This window comes from Phyllostomus discolor, chromosome 3 (assembly GCF_004126475.2).
Source record: "Phyllostomus discolor isolate MPI-MPIP mPhyDis1 chromosome 3, mPhyDis1.pri.v3, whole genome shotgun sequence".
NCBI classification, from domain to species: Eukaryota; Metazoa; Chordata; class Mammalia; order Chiroptera; family Phyllostomidae; genus Phyllostomus; species Phyllostomus discolor.
In genome coordinates, this window is record NC_040905.2 from 68,771,548 (window position 1) to 68,795,907 (window position 24,360).

Below are 24,360 nucleotides of genomic sequence, written 5' to 3' on the forward strand. Positions count from 1 at the left end.
TTTGAGGCAGAAGCACCCAGTCAAGCTAGACTGGGATTCTTATAAAAATACATAATAATAATTAGAGATCAAACCCTTTTCTGAGGTATCATAGGCAAATATGTTTTCCCATATAGTTGGTTCTCTTTTCATTTTAAATGCTGTTTTCTTTAGCCATGCAGTAGCTTTTTAATTTGATGAGGTCCCATTTGTTTATTCTTTCCTTTATGTCCCTTGTTCTAGGGGATATATATAAAGAACTCACATGACTCCACTTCAGAAAGACCAACAACCCAATAAACAAATGAGCAAAAGACTTGAACAGACACTTCTCCAAGGAGGACATATGCAGGGCCCAGAGACATATGAAAAGATGGTTAGCATCACTAGCCATCAGAGAGATGCAAATTAAAACCACAGTGAGATACCACTTCACACTGGTGAGAATGGCCATCATAAACAAATCAACAAACAAGTGTTGGAGAGGATGTGGGGAAAAGGGAACCCTACTGCACTGTTAGTGGGAATGCAGATTGGTGCAGCCACTGTGGAAAATAGCATGGAATTTCCTTGAAAAACTTAAAGTGGAACTGCCTTTTGATCTGGTGAGTCCACTGCTAGAATTATGTCCTAAGAACCCCGAAACACCAATCCAAAACAACCTATGTATCTCCACTGTTCATAGCAACAAAATTTACAATAACCAAGTGCAGGAAGCAGTTTAAGTCCCCATCAGTAAATGAATGGATAAAAAAACTATGGTACATTTACACAATGGAATACTAAGGAGCAGAAAGAAAGAAAGAAGGAGCTCCTATCCTTTGTGACAGTATGAATGGAACTGCAGAGCATTATGCTAAGAGAAATAAGCCAGGTGGTGAGGGACAAATACCATATGATCTCACCTTTAAGTGGGACCTAGTTAACAAGACAAATAAGCAAGAAAACACAACCAGAGACATTGAAATTAAGAACAATCTGACAGTAACCAGGGGGGAGGGGGGTATTGGGAGAAAGTAGGGAAGAGTTTTCAGGAACAACTGTAAAGGACACATGGACAAAACCAGGTGGGATAGAAGCAGGGGAGGGAAGTGGGGATGGCTGAGATGGAGGGCTAGTGGGGGGAGGTAAATGTGGACAACTGTAATTGAATAATAATAAAATAATTTAAAATAAAATAAAATAATAATTGTTTATGCCACTAAGTGTTGGAATAGTTTCTTATCAGTAATAGATAACTAATATTATAATTAAAAACTGTTAATTTTGCCCTGGTTCATGTGTCTCAATGGATTGAGTGTTGGCCTGTGAAACAAAAGGTCACTAGTTCAATTTCCAGTCAGGGTACATGCCTGGGTTTTGGGCCAAGTCCCCACTTGGGTGCACACAAGAGGCAACCAATTCATGTATCTCTCACACATCAGTGTTTCTCTCCCTCTTTTTCTCCCTCCCATACCCTCACTCTAAAAATAAATAAATAATTTTTTTAAAAAATTGTGAGTTTTATGGCTGATAACTATGAAGATGAGCTCATAATTATAAAAAGAATCTAATGCCATCTTGTCATATGTAGGGAGATAAAGGAGAGGTTTTCACTACTTCCCTCTATCATTACATTACATCCTGGTGATCATGAGATTTAAACCTATAAATTTCTCATTGTTATTCTTTCTAAGACTTAAAAAAGTTTATTGTGACACATTATGATCAATAAATAACCCACCATATCTATACTGGTTTTCCTAACTTTTAATTTTTGTGTTTACCAAAATGACTCAAACTTTTAAGGGAAAACATATAATGTTCACCCCTTATATATAAGCTTTACTGATTTTCTACACAGTGTCAATTTATGTGCACATAATCTTTTAAGGCAGATTAATGTGAGGGTTTTTCTCTAAGTTTGTAAAATTTTAATTATGGTAGCACTTTCTATGGTAAACATACTTCCGCATTTTATTCTTTTGTGGGTTCTTTTTTACTCCTATTTTTAATCTATCTGTCGTTCTTACACAAATCACTCCAAAACTTAGTGACAAAAAATAATTATTTATTTGCCATGATCCTAAAATTTGGGCAGGATTCATTTGTTCTTTACACGTGATTGGCTGAAACCCCTCATGCAGTGCATTTGTCTGGAAGCTGACAATTCAACTAGAGCTGAAATGTTCAACATGCTTTAGCTCACGTGAACTGTGCCTTAGTGGCTATGCCTGGAACAGCTTTGGGCTTCCCAGGCAATGTTCATTTTTCCCTGCTTGGTTTCTACAGGGAAGTAGCCAGACTTTTTTACCTGGTACCTCAGGGTTCCAAGAGATAAAATTACCTGGCCTTTTTAGAGCAAGGCATGAAATTGATTCAGTGCCAATTTCATTACATTGAATTGATAAAAATAGATCTCAAGTCCAACCCAGAAAATGAGAGGGGGAAACGAGATCTCTTAACTGGAGGAGTGGCATCTGCATATCAGAATGGGAGAGAGTTCAGGCGATCATTTTTGGGATTTATAGATCACAGTGCCCAGGATTTCAGCTTTAGCTTCATGATTCCTGTTCCTGATTATAGTTCTACAAAGAAAGAATATTTGGTAATAGGCAAGCTTTGTAGATTTGAAATTATAAGTCTAAGACCATAAATCCTAGCAAAAATGGAAAAGACTGACACATTTTTAGATGGAGCAAGGGATATTGTAGTCCGAAAATAAACACTATCTGAGTGGCAGCGGAGTCAGCAGAAACTTTAAAGCTTTGTGGAAAAAGAAGATGAAAGGAAAGCATTGAGAGAAAAAAGTAGGTAAAGATAATCTTTAAAGAGTTAGAACAGTGCCTGCTTCTACAGTTTAAACAACTGAGAGGCAGTTTTCCCATCAAAAGATATTAATAAAAGAAATAGCCACATGACATGTTCTACAGATTTATGGTCCACATTGTGATTTTTGAAGCCCCTGTTGCTTCCGGAAGTGTTATTCACATTGTTAAAAATACATTGAGAGTGAGATAAACTGTTTGTAATCTTAAAATTTCAGATTCTTTTAAAATAAGAAATCTTAATTTTGGAGGAAGATTTTGGAGTTGCTATCAGTGAGTACAAGTAAATGGAAGGACTTACATAAGGTATTTGAAATAGGATATAACGTGCACATTTTAGATCAGGGAACTTGTAAAATCTTGGTATCAAACAAATAAAAAGCAACACTTTTCAGAAACTGAATTAAGGAAACTCCCTCAGACAATTAGAATGGTGCCGAAAACCTGTATTATTTTTGCAATGTTTTTTTATATTGCAATTAAACTATACTTAATCGAAATGATATTAAAATATTGGTTTTATTTGTATTTTAACAGTTTAATTTAGATATAATTACTTATCTAAAACTTACATATTCAAAGTGTATATTCCAATAGTTTTTAGTATATTCACAAAGGTGTGCAATCATTATTACAGTTTAATTATAAAACATTGCAGTGGTTGGGGAAGTGGGGACAACTCTAACTGAAGAACAATAAAAAACTAAATCTCACCCTAAGTGGAACCAAATCAACAAAACAAACAAATGACCGGAAAAGGACCAGAAACTTGGAAATAAAGAACAGACAGTGACACAAGAGGAGGTAGAGAGGGATAAGGGGGGAAAGAAGGGGAAGGAACAAGCAAAGGAACATGAATAGAGGACAAATGGATATGGACAATGGGGGCATTGACTGTGGGAGTGGGGCAGACAGGGTAGTGATAAGCGATAGGGAAAAAGGTGGGACAACTGTAACTGAATAACAATAAATTTTTAAAAAATAATAAAAAGACAGGAAGCAACAACAACTACAACAATAACAATAATGATAAAACATGTCCACAATCCCCCAATTAATTCTCGTACACATTAGCAGTCACTTACTATTGGTACCCACCTCCCCATACTTAAGTCTAGGCAACTATTAATCTATTTAGTTATGTGTTTACTTCTTAAAATATTTAGTTTTAGTTCTTACATTTATGTCTATGATATATTCTGAGTTAATTTTTGTGTATGGTAACAGGGAGAAGTTCCAATTATTTTTTCTTTTGCTTGTGAATATCCAGTGATCACAGTACCATTTGTTGAAAATACATTTTTCTAATTAAATAAATTTGGCACCTTATTGAAAATCAATTGGTCATAGATGCAAGGCTTTGTTACTGGATCCTTAATACTATTACATTGATCTGCAAGCCTGTCCTTATACTAGTGCCACACAGTCTAAATTGCTGTTGTTCTCCCACTTTGTTTTTTCTCAGGAGTGTGTTAGCTATTGGGCACCTCTTACATTAGCATATGAATTTTGGAATCAATTTGACATTTTCTGCAGAAAAAGTAGTGAGTGTATTTATAAGGATTGTATTGAGTCTCTAAACCATTTGGAGGAGGAGCATTGTCATATTAACAAAATTAAGCATTTTAATTCATGAATAAGAGACGTCTTTCTTTCCATTTGGTAAGATTTTAATTCTTTTTCACCAATATTTTGTATTAAATGCTGTACACATTTTGCATTTCTCTTCTTACATTTATATCAAGCATTTTACTTGTTAGTGCTATCGAGAATAGGGTTGTTTCTTCAATTACGTTTTTGTACTTTTCATCCTTTTACTTTTTATCATTACTGTGTAGAAATATAACAGACCAGCACCCAGTCCACTGAGCTATACAAGCCAGACATATTTTCATTTGTCTTAATGTAGTTTTTGATTTCTTATTTGATTTCCTCTTTAACTGATGAATTGTTAGAAGCATGTTGTTTCATCTCCATGCATTTTGTTTTCTCCAGGTTGTTACTTTTCCATAGTTTCTAATTGTATGCCATTGTGGTCAGAAAATATGCTTGACATAATTTCAGTCTTCTTGAATTTATTGAGATGTGTTTTGTACCTTGGTATGTGATCTGTCCTGGAAAATGTTCCATGTGCACTTGAGAAAAAAGTATAACTTGCGAGTTTTGGATAAAAAGATCTGTAAATGTTTATCAAATCAAACTGGTCTAATGTGGCATTTAATGTCATTATTCCCTTATTAGTTTTCTGTCTTAATAATCTATCCATTGAAGTGAGTGGAGTATTAAAATTCCTCAACTATGTAGTATTATTATTAATCTCTGCCCTTCTATCCATTAACATTTGTTTTATATACTTAGGTGCTCCTATGTTGAGTGCATATATATTTCCAATTGTTATATCCTCTTCTTGGACTGACCATTTTAAAATTCTGTAATATTCTTCTTTGTCTCTTTTACATTCTTTGTTTTGAAGTCTATTTTGCCTGATATGAGTTTTGTTACCCAGCTTCCTTTTCATTTCCATTTGCCTGGAATATCTTTCCCCATCTTTTCACTTTCAGTCTGTGTCTATCTTTCAATCTGAAGTGAATCTCTTATAAGCAGAATATTGGTTGGTTATGTTTTTCTTTTTATCTATTCTTCTACTCTATGTCTTTTGATCAGAGCATTTAGTCCATTTACAGTAGGGTAATTATTGATAAGTATGTGCTCATTTCCATTTTGTTAGTACTTTGTCATTGTGCTTAGCTGTTTCTTCTTGTCTTAATCTCTTCTCTTTTGATTTGTTGATTTTCTTTAATGTTTTTAGTGGATTTTCTTCTCTTCTTTTTGTTTATTTTTTGTATGGTGTGGGTTTAAGGTTATCATAAAGTTCATATATACTTACTTGTATCTACAGGAGTCTATTTAAGCTGATAGACATTTAAGTTCTATCTACCACATTGTAAAAGCATTACATTTTAATTCTTCCCCCCTTTTATATTTTAAGTCATTTTTATTGTTATTCTATTACTGTTGTCCCAGTTATTTCCCTTTTTCCCTCCTCTGCACATCCCACACCCTTCTCCCACAGTCAACTCTTACTCCATTGTCCATGCCTGTGGGTTATTCATACATGTTCTTTAACTAGTTCCTTCCCCTTCTTTCCACCATTGTCCCCTTCTCCTGTCCTCTCTGGTCACTTTCAGTCTGTTCCATGTTTCCATGCCTGTGATTCTACCTTGTTTGTTAGTTTATTTTGTTCATTAGATTCCTATTATAGGTGAGAACTTTCTCACCTATATAGATCTTTCTCACCTGCCTTTATAGGCATGATATTTGTCTTTTCCCACCTGGTTTATTCTACTCAGCACAATACTGCCACTTCCATCAATTCTTTCATGAAGGGTAGGAAATCCTTCTTTCTGTTGCATAGCATTCCTTTGTGTAAATGTGCCACTGTTTTTTGATCCACTCATTTACTGTTGGGCACTTAGGCTGTTTCCAGAACTTGGCTGTTGTAAATAATGCTGCTATGAACATTGTGGTGCATAGGTTTTTTTGAATTTGTGTTTCAAGATTCTAGGGTATAATCCCCACAGTGGAATTGGTAGGTCTAAAAGCAGTTCCATTTTTAGTTTTCTGAGGAAATTCCACATTTTTCCCACAGTGGGTGCACCAGCCTGTATTCCCATGAACAGTGTCCTTAAGGTTGTCTTTTCTCTACAATCTCACCAGCATTTGTTGATTTGTTTATGATGGTCATTCTGACTGGTGTGAGGTGGTATCTCATTATGATATTTTATTAAATATTATTGTAAATACTAAAGATAAATAATCATAGTAGAAAATAGAAGCAAGGCAAAAAAGTGCAAAAGTAAAATTTAAAATGTGAATAAAACAGGGAATGGTGATGACAAAATGGAATAAGAAAAGGGAGAGTACATTATGAGGTTTGAAATAAAATTAAAAGGTAGTGAACCAAAGGAAATACAATTGCAGAAAAACCGCGACAGAGTCCATAACAATGACAGCTGAGCAAAGATTGATAAAGACAGAAAGATAATAATAATATTATACAAAAGAGCACATGAGATGTCTACAATAAAGAAAAATGATTTTGAGAGAATAGGGGAAGAAAACAATAATAAGAGTAAGCATTAGAATCTTGGCTAAAAAGGAGAAAAAGATAAAATTGCTAATTCATCTAAGGAAGGGCTGTAAGAAAGGTAAAATTGTGTAGGACGGGGGAGAGTAGCTTATGAGATTTGAAATAAAAATCAGTGAACTAATAGGAATAGCATTGGAGAAGAGCAGAACTAACCACATTACCCATGCCAAATAAGACAATTTATAAAGGTGGAAAGGAAATAAGAATAGTATAAGATGGGGAAAAAGAATGTGAACTGGCTAAAAGAAGGAAGAATGCTTTGATAGATTAGAGGGTGGAGAAGTAGCAACAGTAAAGAATAGGAGCAAGGTACAGCATGGGGAAAGTACAATTTACAGTGAAAATTAAAAAGGGTAGGAAGAAGGCAAAATGGTGTAAGTCAAGGGAAGGGTACAATTGAAATAACAATAAAATTAAAAAGTAATATAAAATCTAAATAAAAATAAAAAGTAAAATACAAAGAAGAGTGAATTAGTTGAAATGCAACTGAGGCAAAACAAGAAATATTAAAAGGCTAGGTGAAAGAAACAAATGCAAATATGAAGAGTGAGGTGAAATTCATGTCAGCAGTTTGGTGTTCACCTTCTGACTTCTCCTTCTGGACCCACCTCTGGTTTTTATCAGCTCAAGGTCCTGAGATGTGTCATCCAACTTCTGGTAGCACTATAGATGTCGCATTCACCTGCCTCTAGAGAGAGCTTCTGTTGCATTCAGGAGGGTGGAACACCTGGGTCTTCCCTGGAAGGTACTGTTCAGTCTTCTGGGAAAACTGTGCGTGCGTTCCCCTGTCCCTGCACCACCTGTCTTGGTGTGTCCCAGCTTATTTCCAATAATATATAGTTTCTGATGAATTAGCTGTCTGCTTCCAAGGAGGAGCCAATCTGTGTAAAAGGGTCAGCTCTTTCCTGCTTGATGTTGAAGGCAGCTCTGTGTGCCACTGTGGCTGGGCGTGGCCCTGATTCCTCCTTGTTACACAGTTTTCTGACCTCCCTGCTCTACTGGCCTCAGTGAAATAGGGCCCTGGGAACCAGTGTGTTTTGTCTCTCTGAGGGAAGTTCAAAATGAGCCCTTTAAGCATCCCTCTTGCTGTCTTTCTCTTATGGAAATGGATCCTATAGGGGGGTATTAGCTTGAGCTGCCTGTTTTGCTGATTATACCCACTTGGTGGTGCTTTAGATCCTACAGGAGGTGGGGTATGGGTTGAACTTCCCTTCCTGGAGGTCCAATCTCTGCCAGAGAAGGTGACTCTGTCTGGCTTTAAATATTTTCAGGTGCTCATCTCCAACTCTTCCAGGCCCAGCCCACTGCCCTCACAGTAGACAGAGTCCCCAAACTCTCCACTCTATGCAGACTTCACTCTGCCTGCTGCTCTGAGTTGGGGCCAAGAAATCCCCTCACTGTTCACCTTTCTGATCAATCTGCTCAGCTACACTGAGTGGGAGCAAACCATGCCCTTTGTTGGCAGGGCAGTCTCACTCAATGTCCCTGCCCAGCACATCTTAGCTCCCCTTTAAAGTCTCTCTGGGCTCTACCACTGCAGCACTGAGTTACTGTCCAGCTTTCCATACACACCACCTCTCCAAAAAGTCAAGAGTATCTCATTGTCACCCCTGGGCTCCTCTGCATGACCCAGGCACAGATAGAACCTCTCTCTCTCTCTTTTTCTGGCACTCTCTCAGTTGGTGTTTGCCACTGAAGCTATGGCTGTGCTGCTCATTGTGTGTGTGTACCCTGGATCTTCCCAACTTTGTGTATCCAGCTTGGATCTTCCCAACTTTGTGTACCCAGGTTACTCCCAGCACATGTCTGGGGATTCCCAACCCTGGGAGGAGAGGGAGCTGCAAAGCTGTGATCTCTGACCAGGCTCTCAGTGGCTGCGGGCTGTTGAACAGGATGAACAGGGTGAACATGAACAGGTGGTATCCCCTCTCACCAAAAAAACATCCTTACCGCTCACTGTGAAGTGTCTTCTGTACTCCTTGGCTTCTGAGCTTCATATCAACCAAGCTTCTGTTGAATATTCAGTTAATTCTTTTTGGAAGATCAGCCAAGTGTCCAAGTTGGGTGCAAGAGCAAGTGAACTCAGCTTCCACCTACTTGGCCACCATCTTCCTAAGTCCCCTTTTTTTATATTTTTGATGTCATGTTTCATATCTTTTTGTTTTGTGTATCTCCAGATTATTTGTTGTAATTATATTTAATTTTGCTGCTATTGTCTTTAAACCTTTCTATTAATTTTTTAAGTAGTTGATGCACTGTGATTATTGCATATTTGCTTTTATCAGTGAGTTTTTTTCCTTTCCTCTATTTTTTAAACATTTATTTATTTAGAGAGAGGGGAGGGAGGGAGAAAGAGAGGTGGAGAAACATCAATGTGTGGTTGCTTCTCATGTGGCCCCCACTGGGTACTTAACCTATAACCCAGGCATGTGCCCTGACTGGGGATCAAACCAGCAACCCTTTTGCTCACAGCCTGCTCTCAATCTACTGAGCTACACTATCCAGGGTGTCCTTTCCTTTTTTTTTATTTCTGGTTATAGTCTTTCCTATTCTTTATGAAAAAGACCTATTACATTCCCTTTAAGGCTAGCTTAGTGGTGGTGAACTCCCTTAATTTTGGTTTGTTTGGGAAACTCTATTTCTCCTTCAATTCCAAATGATAACTTTGCTGGGTTAAAGTATTCTAGGTTGTACATTCCTTTCTTTGAGCACTTTAAATATTGCTTGCCACTCCCTTTTGTCCTGTAGAGTTGCTTCTGAGAAATCAGCTGATCACGCTATGTAGTTTCCCTTGTATGTGACGTGGTTTTGCATTTGTTGCCTTTAAGATTGACTCTTTATCCTTAACTTTTGTCATAGAATGTGACTTGGTGTGAATGTCTTCAGGTTTAGCTTGTTTGGAACTCTCTGTGCTTCCTGGACTTGAATGTCTGTCTCCCTTCCTAAATTAGGAAAGTTTCAAGATATTATTTCTTTGAATATTCTTTCTTCTCCTCTCTCTTTACCTTCTATAATCCCTATAATGCTAATATTAGGGCACTTGATGTTATCATGAGATATCTTATACTATGCCTATTTTTGAAATTCTCCTTTGGTTTTGCTGTTCTAATTGGGTGATTCGCACTATTCTGTCCTCTAGGTTCTTAATCCATTCTTCTGTAGTAACTAATCTACTGCTGATTCCTTCTAATATATTTTTCATTTCAGCTATTGTATTCTTCATCCTGTATTATGTTTTTTCCTTTATATTTTCTATCCCTTTGTTGAAGTGTTTTCTGAGTTCCTCTAGTGTATTCTAATTTTGTTAAGCATCTTTATGACCATTTATTTGAATTCTTTATCAAGCAAATTATTTATCTCCATTTCAGTACAGTTTTTCTCTGGGGTTTTTCCTTGTTCCTTCATTTGGGGCATATCCTTCTGTCTCCCCATTTTGTTTGACTTTCTGTGCTTATTTCCTTGCCCTTCTAATCTGGGTAGGGTTGCCTGATGCAATGGGGCTATTCTTTGAACTCTTGGTGTGCCCTGTTGCTTAACTGTCTATGAACCTAGCTGGGCCTGGATGGAGGTTGCCTTCAGGATTTGCATCTCAAGGCCCAACCAGAACTTGCATCTCAGGGTCCCACCAGCTGTCTCACTGAGGTAGGCCTGCAGGCACACACTGAAACCTCTTTGGTATTTTTCCTCCTTTTGTGATCAGTATAGCTCCTTGTATTCAGCCAAACCTGTCACTTCACAGGCAGCACTGTATGCCTGCCTCACTGTTTAAATTATCCACAAAGCAGGGTCACTCTGCATACCTAAATCTCAAAGTCCTATTACCTCCTCCCTTTCTCCCATTGGGGTAGCCTTGTATGCATGTGCACTGCTATACTTTGGTAGCTGTAAAATCTCCCTGTCGCAGGGGCAGACACTTCTGCACCAGTGCATGAATAGCAACACCCCTCTCACTTAGCATAGGTCAGCCCTGTTTGTGCTCCCTATTGCTTTAATTGCCTGCTGAAGAATAGGACCTGGGCTGGAATGCTCAGTTTGTCCAGATAGGGCAACATTATTTCCTCACATAGCCAGAGTTTGGTAGTTTTGAAGTCTCCCAGGGAAGGGTAGGAGATACTGCATGGAACAATCAAAGCAACAACCCATTCCCTCTGCACAGGGCAGCCTGGTGTGTGGGCACCACAAAATCTCTATAGCTTCACATTTTTCTCTAGCTGGGCATCCCTTCTGTATGTGCAGTGATGCCCCACTATCTCCAGACTTTCTCTAGACCAGGCCGTGCTGCATTTAAGTGCCACAGCATTTTATCAGCCCTCCATGCTTTCTACAAGGGAGGGCCCCATGTAAGCACATGGTAACAACCTACTCTCCCCACACTTTCTCTGGACATTGCTGCCCTATAGGAAGCTACTTCAGTTTCTATTAGCTCTCCACTGTCTTCAGGCAGGAGAGCCCCCTGTGTGTATAGCCCAGTGAGACCACAAAGTAACACTCTGCTGTACCCATTGGATGAATCTCTGTGTGAAGGGGCCCTGTATGCATGCTATAGTATCTTGTTTCTGCTGGATCTATCTCCAGTAGGGGTACCTGAGACCATGCTATAGTCAGCCAGAGAACCTGGATGGAGCTCCCACCCACTATCTACCACTATCTACATTTGAGGGTAACTAAACCATGATACTTACTAATTCCTTTGGTCTTTGATAACTCATTCAGCTCCCATAGATCCCTTGTGGTTCCCTGACCTTCTCTTTGCAGTCTCTCTCTTTGCTTGTTGTGCTGAGGGTGTTAAATTGGCTGACAATTCTCTATCAGGAGAAATTTGCTTTAAATGTAGGTGTACCTTTGATGTAATTTTATGAAGGGGTGAACTCAGCATCCACCTCCACCACCATCTTGCCAAAAGTGCCCAAATTCACTTTGATATGCAGTTTTTTTCTCATTCACTTCAAAATAGCTTCTAATCTATTCACCTCCTAGTATTTTCTTTTTATGGAACTTTTTTGTTTAACTATTATTTACAAGTTTGTGTTAATTACTTTCTACCTATTTATAAATGTCCTAAAATTCCTTATGCTATTGAATTATATTGTGTATGGAAACACAGTGTGATTTCAAATTTTTTAAATTTATTGAGCCTTTTCTTATGTCTCATCTGTAGAGTGTTCTATGTATGACCGAGAAAATGTGTATTCTGCTGCCATTGAATAAAGTGTTCTGTACATATTTATTATTTCTTATTGATTTATAGTGGTTCCAAGTTTTTAGTTTATTTGTTGAGATTCTGCCCATATTTCTCTTACATCATTGAAGGTGGAGGTATTGAAGAATCTAAAAATAACTGTTCAACTTTCTATTTTTCCCTTCAATTATTAGTTTTTCATATATTTTGGAGCTCTGTGTTTACGCATATAATTTGAAATTAATAATACTAAAAATACCAAATATACCAAAAATGTATGCACTATAGTTGAAGAAGTCCTCAAAAGTAATTTTACTGATTAAAAATATTAAGACAATTTTATTGATAAAAATGTAGTGACTCTTTAGTTTGATTTAGGATGTTTGTTCAAAAAGATGTTAGCTTAATAGACTATAGACTACAGGTTTATTATTGTCTTCATTGTTTCTAGATACTATACACCAGAGTGGAATCTTAAAATTACCCCACTAATAATTTTTCAAATTTCACCAGTTCAGTTAGCTTTTCAATTTTTAAAAAATATTTGATTTACTTATTTTTAGAGCAAGGAGAAGGAAAAGAGAATGAGATAAACATTCATGTGAGAGAGAAACATTGGTCTGTTGCCTCTCATGGGCATCACAACCTGGGACCAAACCTGCAACTCAGGCATATGTCCTGACTGGGAATCTAACTGGTATCCTTTTGCTTCATGGGATGATGCCCAATCATCTGAGCCATACTGGTGAGGGCCAAGTTAGCTTTTTAAACACAGATTATTCAGAAATTATTTATACTGATAATATTTTTGTTAATTTTAATCTCCTGATTTTTAACATGCTTGTTTGAACTTGTTTGCACATAGTCCACAGCTATGTCAATCACACTCAAACAAGTGAATCTACATCTCCTTATGCACTGGAATCACTGTATTAGCACAGCAAGTTTCTTCTATTGCCAAAGTAAACTTGCTTCTCTTTAAGGTGTATTCGTGATAAGAAACTATAAAAATAATCATAAAGAAGTCTAATAAAAACATTTTGATAACATAATTTACATGAGTTAAGGCATGACTTAAAAGCAAATAGTTTGTATACAATGAGATCTAATAAAACCAAGAGAAAGTCAGTTAGTAATGGAAGCTGTATACTATGTAAAATAAACAGAAAGCAATGACAAAGTAACCAGATAAGATAGAATAAAGTACTTAACCTAGAATAAATTTTTACACATGTGAAAGGAAAATAATAAGTATATAGTCTAGCCACATAAAACTGTCAGCTTGAAAATATACCATGTGCATAGTTAATCATTTGGATAGTATTATTCTGTGATGTTTTAAATTTAGAAACTATCTCTTATGGCTTTTAAAATATGACATTTGATAATCTTTCTTTTTATAATGTGTTCAATGAAAGAAAAATATAATAAAATTCATCCACACTTAATACTGGTTATAGATAGCTGTATAATGTTATTTTTTTGATAATTTTTATATATTATAGACTCATGTTAAATAGTTAAATCTAATCTTATTTATGGTTTGAGACCAGAAATACCTAAGTATCTATATAAAATTTAGCAGTCATAGAAAATAATTTGAGTATTGATCCAAAATTTTATAATTTAAATTTCTCTTTTACAGATGGCCAATTAAGAACACACAATTGCAATAAGTAAAATGAATTATATTTCTACATTACTTTTTGTTGCCAAACGTTGTGTGCTATGATAATTTGCACAGAAAAAAAACTGTATATGGAATATTAATCTCAATTTTATCAATTCAATTTACTAATAGAAATTTATACTACATTTTGGAATAATTTAATCTTAAAAAGTAATGAACTGGAGGAGAAAATATTGGACACACATTATTTTGTTTTTATAATATGTCAGTTAGTTTGGATAGACATTGTGAAAATAAACAGCCTGTAGATTTGAAATGGATAGACAGGAAGTGAATAGGAAAACCTCTGCAGCAAAGAAGTAAATATTGTGGTCTACTGAATATGTGAATTATACCTGAACAGTTTACCAGATATGTGTCAAAGACTTATATTGTGCTGAGATTTTGTTTTTCTGTTCATTGTATAAATTGAAATGTTCTCTGCATATAAATAGCTCTGTAGTTTGTTTTTCATAAACACAGTCACTTTGTGACTTTAAAAGTAAACTTTATGTATAAGCAGAAAATACTGATTCTTAACTAGATACAGAGAAATACTATTTATTATTACTCCATTTTTTTTTCCTCCATACATTGGTGAAACCTGTGAATAATAGCCAACAGCTAAAAGTAGCTTTACAATTGCCATATATATGATCTTGATCTGAGATTGAGAGACTAGATTGCACTCAGGCTCACGTTCCACAATTTAAGATGTTCAACTTCAGGTTTAATCATGAATTTTGTAGTCAGTAAGAATTGACATACATGCTTTATGGAAAATTTCCTTAGAGAATAACCTCTTTTTCCCCAATGATTTTTGGTGTTGAAGGGAAGCACTTTCAGAGAATAATTTGTGGTGAATGCCTTTCTGTGGATAAAATCCCACTGAGAAGTGCTCTAGCTAACTTGCTCTGGGTTGTGTTCCAACTTAGTTTAAGGGACTTTAGGGGACACACTCCTGCTGATTCCACTGTTCTTTCCTGTCTTCCTACTTTTTTGTAATCTTGACCCAAAAACTATTTTAAGTGATGTCTGATTTGGCTTCCTGTGGTTCTCAAATGTTCAGTGACAAAGGATTATTGAAAGAATGTGTGACTCTCCCTTTCTTTTCTGGGATTCAGAGTTTCTGATTTTGATATTAATGTGAAAGGGTCATCCACAAAGAGACAAAGAACACTAATGTTGTACAGCTCCTCAGCTCTTTTCCTTTATCACAGCCAGGGAACTCCAAACCATTGGGATCAAATATCTTCTATTACCTCCTCAAAAACATCAGCATCTCTGTCATCATTGGTCTGTAAGCTGTGAGGATTATTCTTAAAGTATTCTTTCTATACAGTTCCTCAATTGAAAGCTATAGAAACATGAAATTTTAGGGCTAAAAGGACACTTTAAAGGTCATATAGTTCAACCCCTTTACTTTATAGAGTTAAGAAATTGAAGCCTGTAGTGAGTAGGTTATTTGTCCATGGGCATGGACAAAGATACAGAAGTGGATGAGAAAGCCATATCTGTCTATAGCAAAAGAACTCCACACTGCACTCTCATTACTACGTTTTCTCTTGTTTCCTTAACCTACCTACCTTATCAAACCTTGCTCAAATCCCAGGAAATCTCCTGATATGATGATACCTGAGTTGAAGAGATAACAGTCTTTAATGTTAAGTAGCCACTAGGGAGTTTTAAGGTATAGGAAGCCTAAATATGTCGAGATTAGTTGTATTTTTAAAAAGATTTTATCGCCAATCTAGTTTCACATCAAGCAAAAACTTTCATGACTTTTATCCAATATAGTAGTAGCTTTTATCTAAAAGAATAATAATGACTTTGTTGAAAATAAACTATGGAATTTGGTAGATTACTGTAGGAATACTAAATATAAACTTTCAATAAACGGATGTCTACCACAATTGGATTCATACCCAACATAGTTTATCAAATGAGTTTAGACTGAAAAAGCACTCTCAGAACCTTGAAAAAAAATCAAGATATTCAATTACATAGTTCGTCAAAGTGAAGGTTAACTTGAAAGTTAAACGACTCAGTATGCATTGCGTCATATAGTGATACCTCTTGATGAATTATACTTTGATGAGGACTTGTATGTTATGGTTGTAAAAGTAACTCAATAAATTTCTTCCCACTGGGATAATAGCACATTTCATCTGAAGACAGACTAGAAGTAAAAGGAGCATATGCCTTACTTGTGGAATGACACAAATGTGTCTATTCTAAAGAGCAAAAGATAAGACTCTTCTGTTCATTTTGAGATAGAAAAGATTCTGCTAACCAAAGGAGGCAGAACAATTTAACTGTTTTCCTAAATATGTCCAAAGGGATTAAAATGCCTTTATAGATATTTAGTCCAAATTTCCTTTGAGTGAAAGAACATACATATGGTCTGGATTCAATGCATTCCTTTGAGGTGAATCTATTTTCTATTAAGTTGTTCCTTTAATTCTTAGCTAAATTTTTTAAATTGAATTTATTGGGGTGACACTGATTAATAAGATCAAGTAGGTTTCAGATACATTTCTATAACACATTATCTGTATATTGCATTGTGTACCCAGCATCCAATGTTAAATCCTCTTTCATCACCACATGTTTGGCCCCTTTTATCCTTTACTACCTCCCCATCCTCTTCCTTCTGATAATCACCACACTATTGTTGTCTGTGTCTAAGAGTTTCAGTTTTATATCCTACATATGAGTAAAATCTTCTTCCACAGATTGAGTGAAAATCTGCTCCCTTCTATCTACTTTGAACATATACTTTTCATTTTTATGAATTTAGGTTAAATTTTCAAAAGAAAATTTACAGCATTAAGTCCATTTGCTGCGATAATGAATGAAATTTTCAAAAGAAAATTTACAGCATTAAGTCCATTTTCTGCGATAATGAATGAAATTAACAATATTCACAGCTAAAAAGATATATTTTTATCATTACTAAACAATATGTATTTGTAGCACTACTTTTATTTATTCCCTCTGTTCTTTTCTAAATTCTCATGGTTTTTTATAGCTTTATAAGACTACATTTTCAGAAAAGAAGCAGATAAAATAGTATATTTATATTATTAAATATGCTTTTTTGTTCATTGATATAGTCACAGCAAAAAGACCATTTTTGTTGTTCAACCTTGGCTTACATGAAGAATTCTGAAGAGTTGTATCTTTTGAAATTACAAAATTATGGCTTACCAGGAATTGTTTAGTGTGAAAGACAAGAATTTAAAATTTTTTATATTGAAAAATGTTTGGTCTCATGTATTTGGTTTTTAAATTTGCTTACTATAATATAATTAAATGTTATAAATATTTTTAAAATGTATGTTATTTCAATAGCAGTGTAAAAGGCAAGGACAGTTTACTGAATATTCTAGGCCACATGCATTTCTATGGAACATCATGTTCAACTTCTGAACTGTGTGTGAATGGGCATAAAGTCATGTGATATTAATGCTTTGATCAATTTGGAACGTTTCCATGAGAAATGATGTCCAGTTCAAGTCTCCAAACTTTCCCCCTTATCACTGCCACTTTTTGAAATTAGAGAAGGTCAAACACTTGAATACTAACACGTGGGTGTCAAAGATATATGTGACTAGTAATAAGGTTGGAAGCAGTGTTTTCAACTTAACTACCTAACGTGCATCTGAGCCTGTCTTTGCCTAGCCATGTAGAAGAGAATTGTTCTAAATCTGAAACTCACTAGACAATATGGTTCATAAACTTTAAATGTATAAGAATACCCTGGGGTGTTTGTTTAAAAAGCAAAATCCCTTACCCATTTCAGAGGTCACACCTTGGGTGTGAGACCTGTGCAGTAGTAGCACAGGGACCCAGAATGTTCTGCTTCACCATCTTGAAATTCTTAATAATTTTATTTTGAACTAATGTTTTGTAGGGAAAATTTGATGGGGCAATTGAGCAAGCTCACCACAAAAGGAGATGTATGCAACAAGTTTTCCCACTATTTCTTGCCACACCATTCACATATAGAATTTGTGATATTGCATGATCACAGAATTCTAGTGGACCCTGATGCTTGGTCATTCAGCTAGACTCAAAGTGAATACAAGGTAAGTATATTACATCTGTGACCAAGTAAGCAGAGAAATAGCCCTGAGATGGGTTTGTAAAGAAGGCAGTGACATTCTAAGAAACACAAACAACAATAAAAAACCATCATATTCTTTATTACTTTTGTCACTTCCCTGTATTGGTCAACACCTTATACTAAAAATGATGGTGTAGAAGGAAAAGGAAAGACAAGACAACCTATAGTGTTTTTTCCTTTTAGTCTTTTCATACTCATTACTAACATAAAGTGCTGGCAGAATGTGTGCATAACATAAAATAGAATAACAGCTGAAGCTGAGTTAGTTTGGTAGAACATTTATTTTTCTAGTAAGAATGAAATACATAAGCAGGTATTTACTAAAATTGTGAATTGTGTAAGTTTAGTAATTCCATATCATATTAAATGCTTGGTATTTGTATTTAAATTGGCATTACACAATATAAAATGAATACAATTCATGTTAATAAGTTAAATTTTTAATGTTTTTATTTGAACAAAATAGCAAACAACAAACATCACAACAAGGTAAGAGAGAAGGCCTATAACACTAAAGAATTTTCATTTTTCAGTAGGCACTGAAAATGGCTTTTTTTCTATTTAAATTTTATTCCTCGATTACAGTTTACATTTAATATTACTTTGTATCAGTTTTAGGTGTATAGAATAATGGTTAGACAATTTTATACTTTACAAAATGTTCCCCTAATATTTCCAGTATCCAACTGGCATCATGCATAGTTATTATAATATTATTGACTATATTTCCTATGCATCTCCATGACTATTTGGCAACTACCTATTTGTATGTCTTAATCCCTTTGTTTTTTTCACCTAGTCCTCCAACTCCTTTCACCTCTGCCAACCATTATTCTGTTCTCTGAATCTATGAGTCTGTTTAAAGTTAGGACAAAATAAACAAAAGGTTATTTGTTTATTTTGTTCTTCAGATTCTACATGTAAGTGGAATTACATGGTATGTGTCTTTTTCTGTCTGACCTATTTACATAGCATAATGCCCTCTAGGTCCATACATGAGTTTTGAATAAGTGTAGGGTGGGACTGGACATGTGCCTTTTTAACTAACTTTTATGGAGGTAACACACTGTCCCCATAACACTCATTTGATTTCTGTGAAATATACTCTCATATTGTTTGAGTTTACATGGATATAGCTCTGATCATATAAGACTGCAAGATCTAGCGAAGTAAGTTACATGAAATACTTTAGGCATCTTACAGTTTTAGCTGAGTGTTTTCTGTATGGTATTTTTTTTAGAGAATCGTTGTTCATTATTATTTGTATGCTTTAATAAAGAGATATCTGATAATAGTCTAACCAAGTAGCAGTAATAATGAAAAAAATTTCATAATAAGATTAAATTTAAGAAAATACTGTATTTGTTGTAACTTTCATGACCTATTTCTGTATAGTGTACATTAATATTACAGTACTAAACTTAAAGTGATTTCCATCTAAAAATTATAAACAAATTAATTTCTCCCAACTATAAGAAACTACTGAATGCATACATACAGATTTATGTTTTAAACCGAGATTTTTTGAAAGAAACTCAGTGGGACCATTGTTTTTCTAAGCAAATCGTATATGTAAACTCACTATTTTGAACATATATTGGCAGAACTGCCCTCTTGAAGGAGGAGCAGAGGAGCTCCACAAACCAGACTTAGCCCACCTTCCCACTGACAGACTGTCGCGCACAATTCGAGAAGGTGTTGAGTTTACAAATAAGGTAATCACTAGATGGCCCATTCTGTTCCCCAGAATCCTCCATCTGAGGTTCAAAATACACACATTACCTTTCAATTTAAGTTAAATGTTTAAATTAAATTCTGTTGATATTCACTTTTAAATCAGGCTAAAATGCTTTGAAAATACTGGAGAAAAGATCCTGATCATTACTATGATACTAAGATATTAAGGCAGTTTTTAAACAGGTCAACTAATGTTTAGAAAATGTCTATTTGAATTAATTATAAACCAGTGACTACCTGAGTCACCTGTGAGAATGAATTTCAATTTTATTCCGTTACTTATAAAACAAGTGCACAAAACAAGAGGTTATTTAGTTTGGAGTTCTGCCATATACTCTTTATAGAATGAAGTCCCTAAGGATTGACTCTTACAAATGGGAATGTGTGGAGTTATTCATAAGTTCAGCAGCCCTTTTTAAAAATGTCTGGGAAAGTGTTTTATACATGAATGCTCCATAGGGTATAATCATTGAATACTTACTGAAGATTACGTATAGGCTTCAGTCCCGTGAAAAAGGTGATCTGAATAATAACAGGTTGATAGATACGAAAGGCTCAAATACTTCTAGCATTCCAGGCCAATTATCTGTGAACAAAGGAGGACTTCAATGATAGCTCATAATGAGTCATTTGGAGCTGTTACAGTCAGTTAGGTTAAAATCCCTGTTTAAATATTGGCCTACATATGGTTAGTCAAGGTAGATGAAGGCGAGTGTGTGTCTACAAGCATGCTGTTAGTTAACAGCCCCAGACCACAGAACTCAGTCCGTCTCTGCAGTCCTGAGAAAACAGTGCTGTTTTATTTGTTACTATACTCATGGAAACATAACTTGGACCAAATGTATCCCACCTTTCATAAATCTTTAATTTCATAGGTTTTTCTCTGTTGAGCTAAAACTGCAATTTATATGTGTATACTTTGATCAGTATAATCAACTAGTTCTAAAGTTGTGCTGTGATTTTGTGAGGTTACCTGACATCCTCAGGCAGTAGTTTCTTCTGTATGAAGAGTGTGACTAAATTACACCAAATTACACCATAGAGGGTTTTTGAGTAGCAGTTTATGCAAATGAAAAGTTTTCCACATCTCATGCTCCATAATAATAATAGCAATCATTAGAGATTAACATTAAGAGATTGTGATAAAGAAAAGCTTTACAGACTTCTCATTTAATAGAACATTTTTTCTTATTGTATACCAACACAGATTATTTGAAGAAAGTATATATATGTTAATTTACTGCTTCTGTGATATATGCATCCCATATTTGTGCAATAAATCTAGAATGGCTTTTAGAGCCAATTTGTTGGGAAAGCTTGACATGGCATTTTGTGAAGATGATGGAAGATAAAGTTCATGGGGGGAAAATTGGTCATGAATATTTGAAATGATATGAAGTAATTTAAAACATTGACAAATCCATTATTGTGCTCCCCGTTCTGTGAAGGAGAGCTGAATAGTCATACAGAATGCTCTCTTGCACCCGCAATTGCATTAGTATTAAAAACGAAAGTACTGACCTTGTCAACAGTGGACATACACTTTTTTCCCTTGCTTAATAGGAATCAGATATTTAGGCTGTGATGTCCATGACTATTTCAGAAAAAATAAGATTTCAATAGTTCTCATTATTCATTCTCTTATCTCCTTCTAGATCACTCTCTATGTGCATGCATGTAATTATGAGCATATGAGTTTACATATTAATTGTTGTGAAAGTGTTTGGCTGATACATGCATGCCCAAGGTATCCACCTCAAATACTATTTAAAGAAACAAATGTTTTCACTGCAGTCCTTTAAAAATTCTATAATGATAGTCAATATAGTCTAATAATAAAAATGATCTAATTATAGTTCAATTTGTTATGCTAGCCTTACAACTTTAACACATCCATACATACCTTGGTCATTATTTTCAGTCACCAAAATTTCTGGTATTAGAAATGTTCTAACTGCTGATGCTCTGCTCACACCAGCTATATCCCAGACTCTCTGGGACTCACCATTGTGGATAATCTATTGAAAATGAATGACACTTTTGCTTTAAAACTTCTGAAAAAACTGGGTGAAGACAACAAGAAAAATGTATTTTTCTGGCCCATGAGCATCTCCTCTGCCCTGGCCATGGTCTTCATGGGAGCAAAGTTAGACACCACAGCCCAGAAGGTCCAGTCACTTTAAGTAAAAGTGTTGGTGGGAGCTAAAGATGTCCACCAGGGTTTCTTTGGCTTCTCACCAAAGTTAACAGTACTGGAATGCAGTACTTGCTTAGAATTGATGACAGGTTCTTAACAGAAGTCTTATGATTTCAACTCATCTTTCAAAAATTTCTGCTGCAAATTCTACTAAGAACAGATGAAAGAGCTTGACTTCTTCAAAGATGCAAAGGAGGCTAGTAAACATAAACAACTGGAAGCTAATAAGCTAGAAGGTAAAATTACAGAGTTTCTGTCTTCAAATCAAGTTACTTGGCTGGTTCTTGTGAATCTCATCTGCTTCAAAGGAAACTGGGGTCCTCAGTTCAACAAACAGCAGATCAAGGGAAGACCATTTAAAGTTAGCAAGAATAAGGAGAAACCTGTGTGAATAATGTTTAAGAAATCCACCTTTAATATGATCTACATAGAAGAAATAGTCACCAAAAATCTGGAGTTGTCTTATATTGGCAAAGAGCTGAATATGATCATCGTACTTCTCAATGAAAATGTTGGTTTGGAAATGGTGGGAAAGAACTTATTTATGAGAAATTTGTAGGATTGATGAGGCCAGATACGATGGATAAAGAGGTGGAAGTGTTCCTCCCTACATTTAAACTGGAGGAAAATTGTGACATGGAGGATGTCTTTTGTTTTCTGGGCATGCTCATGGCCTTTTAGAAGGACAGGGCAGACTTTTCTGGAATGCCATCCAAAAGAGAACTGTTTCTGTCTAAGTTCATGCACAAGTCCTTTGCAGAGGTCAATGAAGAAAGCACGGAGGCTGCTGCCTCCATGGCATCCAATGTGATGCTTTGATGTGCAAGAATCACTCCCAGGGTCTGTGCTGACCACCCCTTCCTTTTTGTTATTCAGCACAGCAAAACCAATGGTATCCTGTTCTGTTGCTGGTTCTCTTCCTTTAAGCAAAGAGGCAGCACTACATATGGCCCTTCTCCTGTCTGCTATTGACCCACTGTTCCTCTGACACTTCCCAATGTGCCTGACCCAAAATAAAGTTTGGTGACAATCCAAGAAGAAAGGGCCTAATTTTGAAAAAAAAAATTAAATGTTTTACATACTTCCAATATTTCATTTTAACCTTTGCTGTTGTCTTCTGTCACACATTTATTTCAATATCCTAAAAATATTTGATCAGAGATGACATGTTCAAAAACCCGTATTTTCTTCCTTCAGTTTTTGTTATGCATCTTCATTTTACCTCACAGAGAAAATTAATGACAGAAGAAATATTAGAGAGGTGCTATTCACTGTAAACTGGTACACAAATATATCCAGTAAATAAAAATCTAGAAATGCTTCTGGACACTAATGAGGCATATTGCTTTGAGCAAAAAAATGACATGCCAGATTATTCTTATTAAAATAAAACAGCTTGACAGCATTCAGCTCTCTCCCCACTTTCTTGACCCCAATAAATTTTCCTGGCACTATTTGACTATACTACATATATATTTACTCCATAACTATTCACAGCAAAAGAATATGGGGAGTAATATTGTTGATGCATGCAGTACAAGACATTCTTACTTGCCCTTTCCCAGTTGTGCTGGCACTTGCTGACAGTTGTAAAAACTGGTTGTTGTCATAAGCCAAGACAACTCCAAAGGTACACAGGGAAAAGATGTATGCTATAATAATAACAAGGTGCCACTTAAAAAATACTTTTCAGCTTAGGGCTACATTTAAACTTTCAGGTACAGTTTGTGAAACTCATAATGTGGGAGAATGAGTACTGGTGGTGTCTTTGAGAGTCTCTAGGGAAAAAGACTCTGAGATATTGTTATCATTATCACCGTGCTAACTGAATCACAGTTAGTGCCTTGGTTATTACACCTGAGGGAGTGACTTGCTACCCTCTAGGTTGAAATAAAGGGCAAAATGAGATTCTTTTATTGTAGGACGGTGGAACAAACTCAAGACACACAAAGGAAAAGGCACTCTATTCAATCTTATGCTTTTAAAAATTGAGATCTAAATTAAGCTGAATATGCAATCCTCAGTTTGGCCATATAAATTAATTGAGCATATGTTTCAGCTAAACTGAATACAGATGAAAATCTTTGTACAGTTAGATACATCCTTCCTTGTGAAATATATGCATCTGATTTTTACAGAAATGCAGAAACGAAAGCAAAATAAAACAGACAAGAACATTCCATACAAAAAGCAGAGTTGTACTTGAAAATGAGTGTTAATGTGCCTCAGACGGCATCATTTTTTATCTCTCAGTTAAGTTGTAAAATTGTAAGATTCTGTTGAAGTAATTCAATCAAATAAAGTAAAAGTAATATCACTGAACACTGCTTTTATTATTATCCACTTCATAAACATTAGATTATAAATGTGTAGATTTTTCAAACCCTACAGGTAGAACTGAGTGTTCTACCTTCAAATATCAGAAAAGGAAATATAAATTGTATGTTATACTTGAACCTGAAATATAAAACAGTCACCCTGTTTTGATTAAATTTGGAGTCCTTTAACAATTC

At 35.4% G+C, this 24,360-nt stretch overlaps 1 pseudogene; it reads left to right on the plus strand.

Annotated features, from left to right (window-relative positions):
• Positions 1–17,837: 17,837 nt before the first annotated feature.
• LOC114495143 lies at positions 17,838–22,844 on the plus strand (annotated as a pseudogene).
• The last annotated feature ends 1,516 nt before the right edge of the window (positions 22,845–24,360 follow it).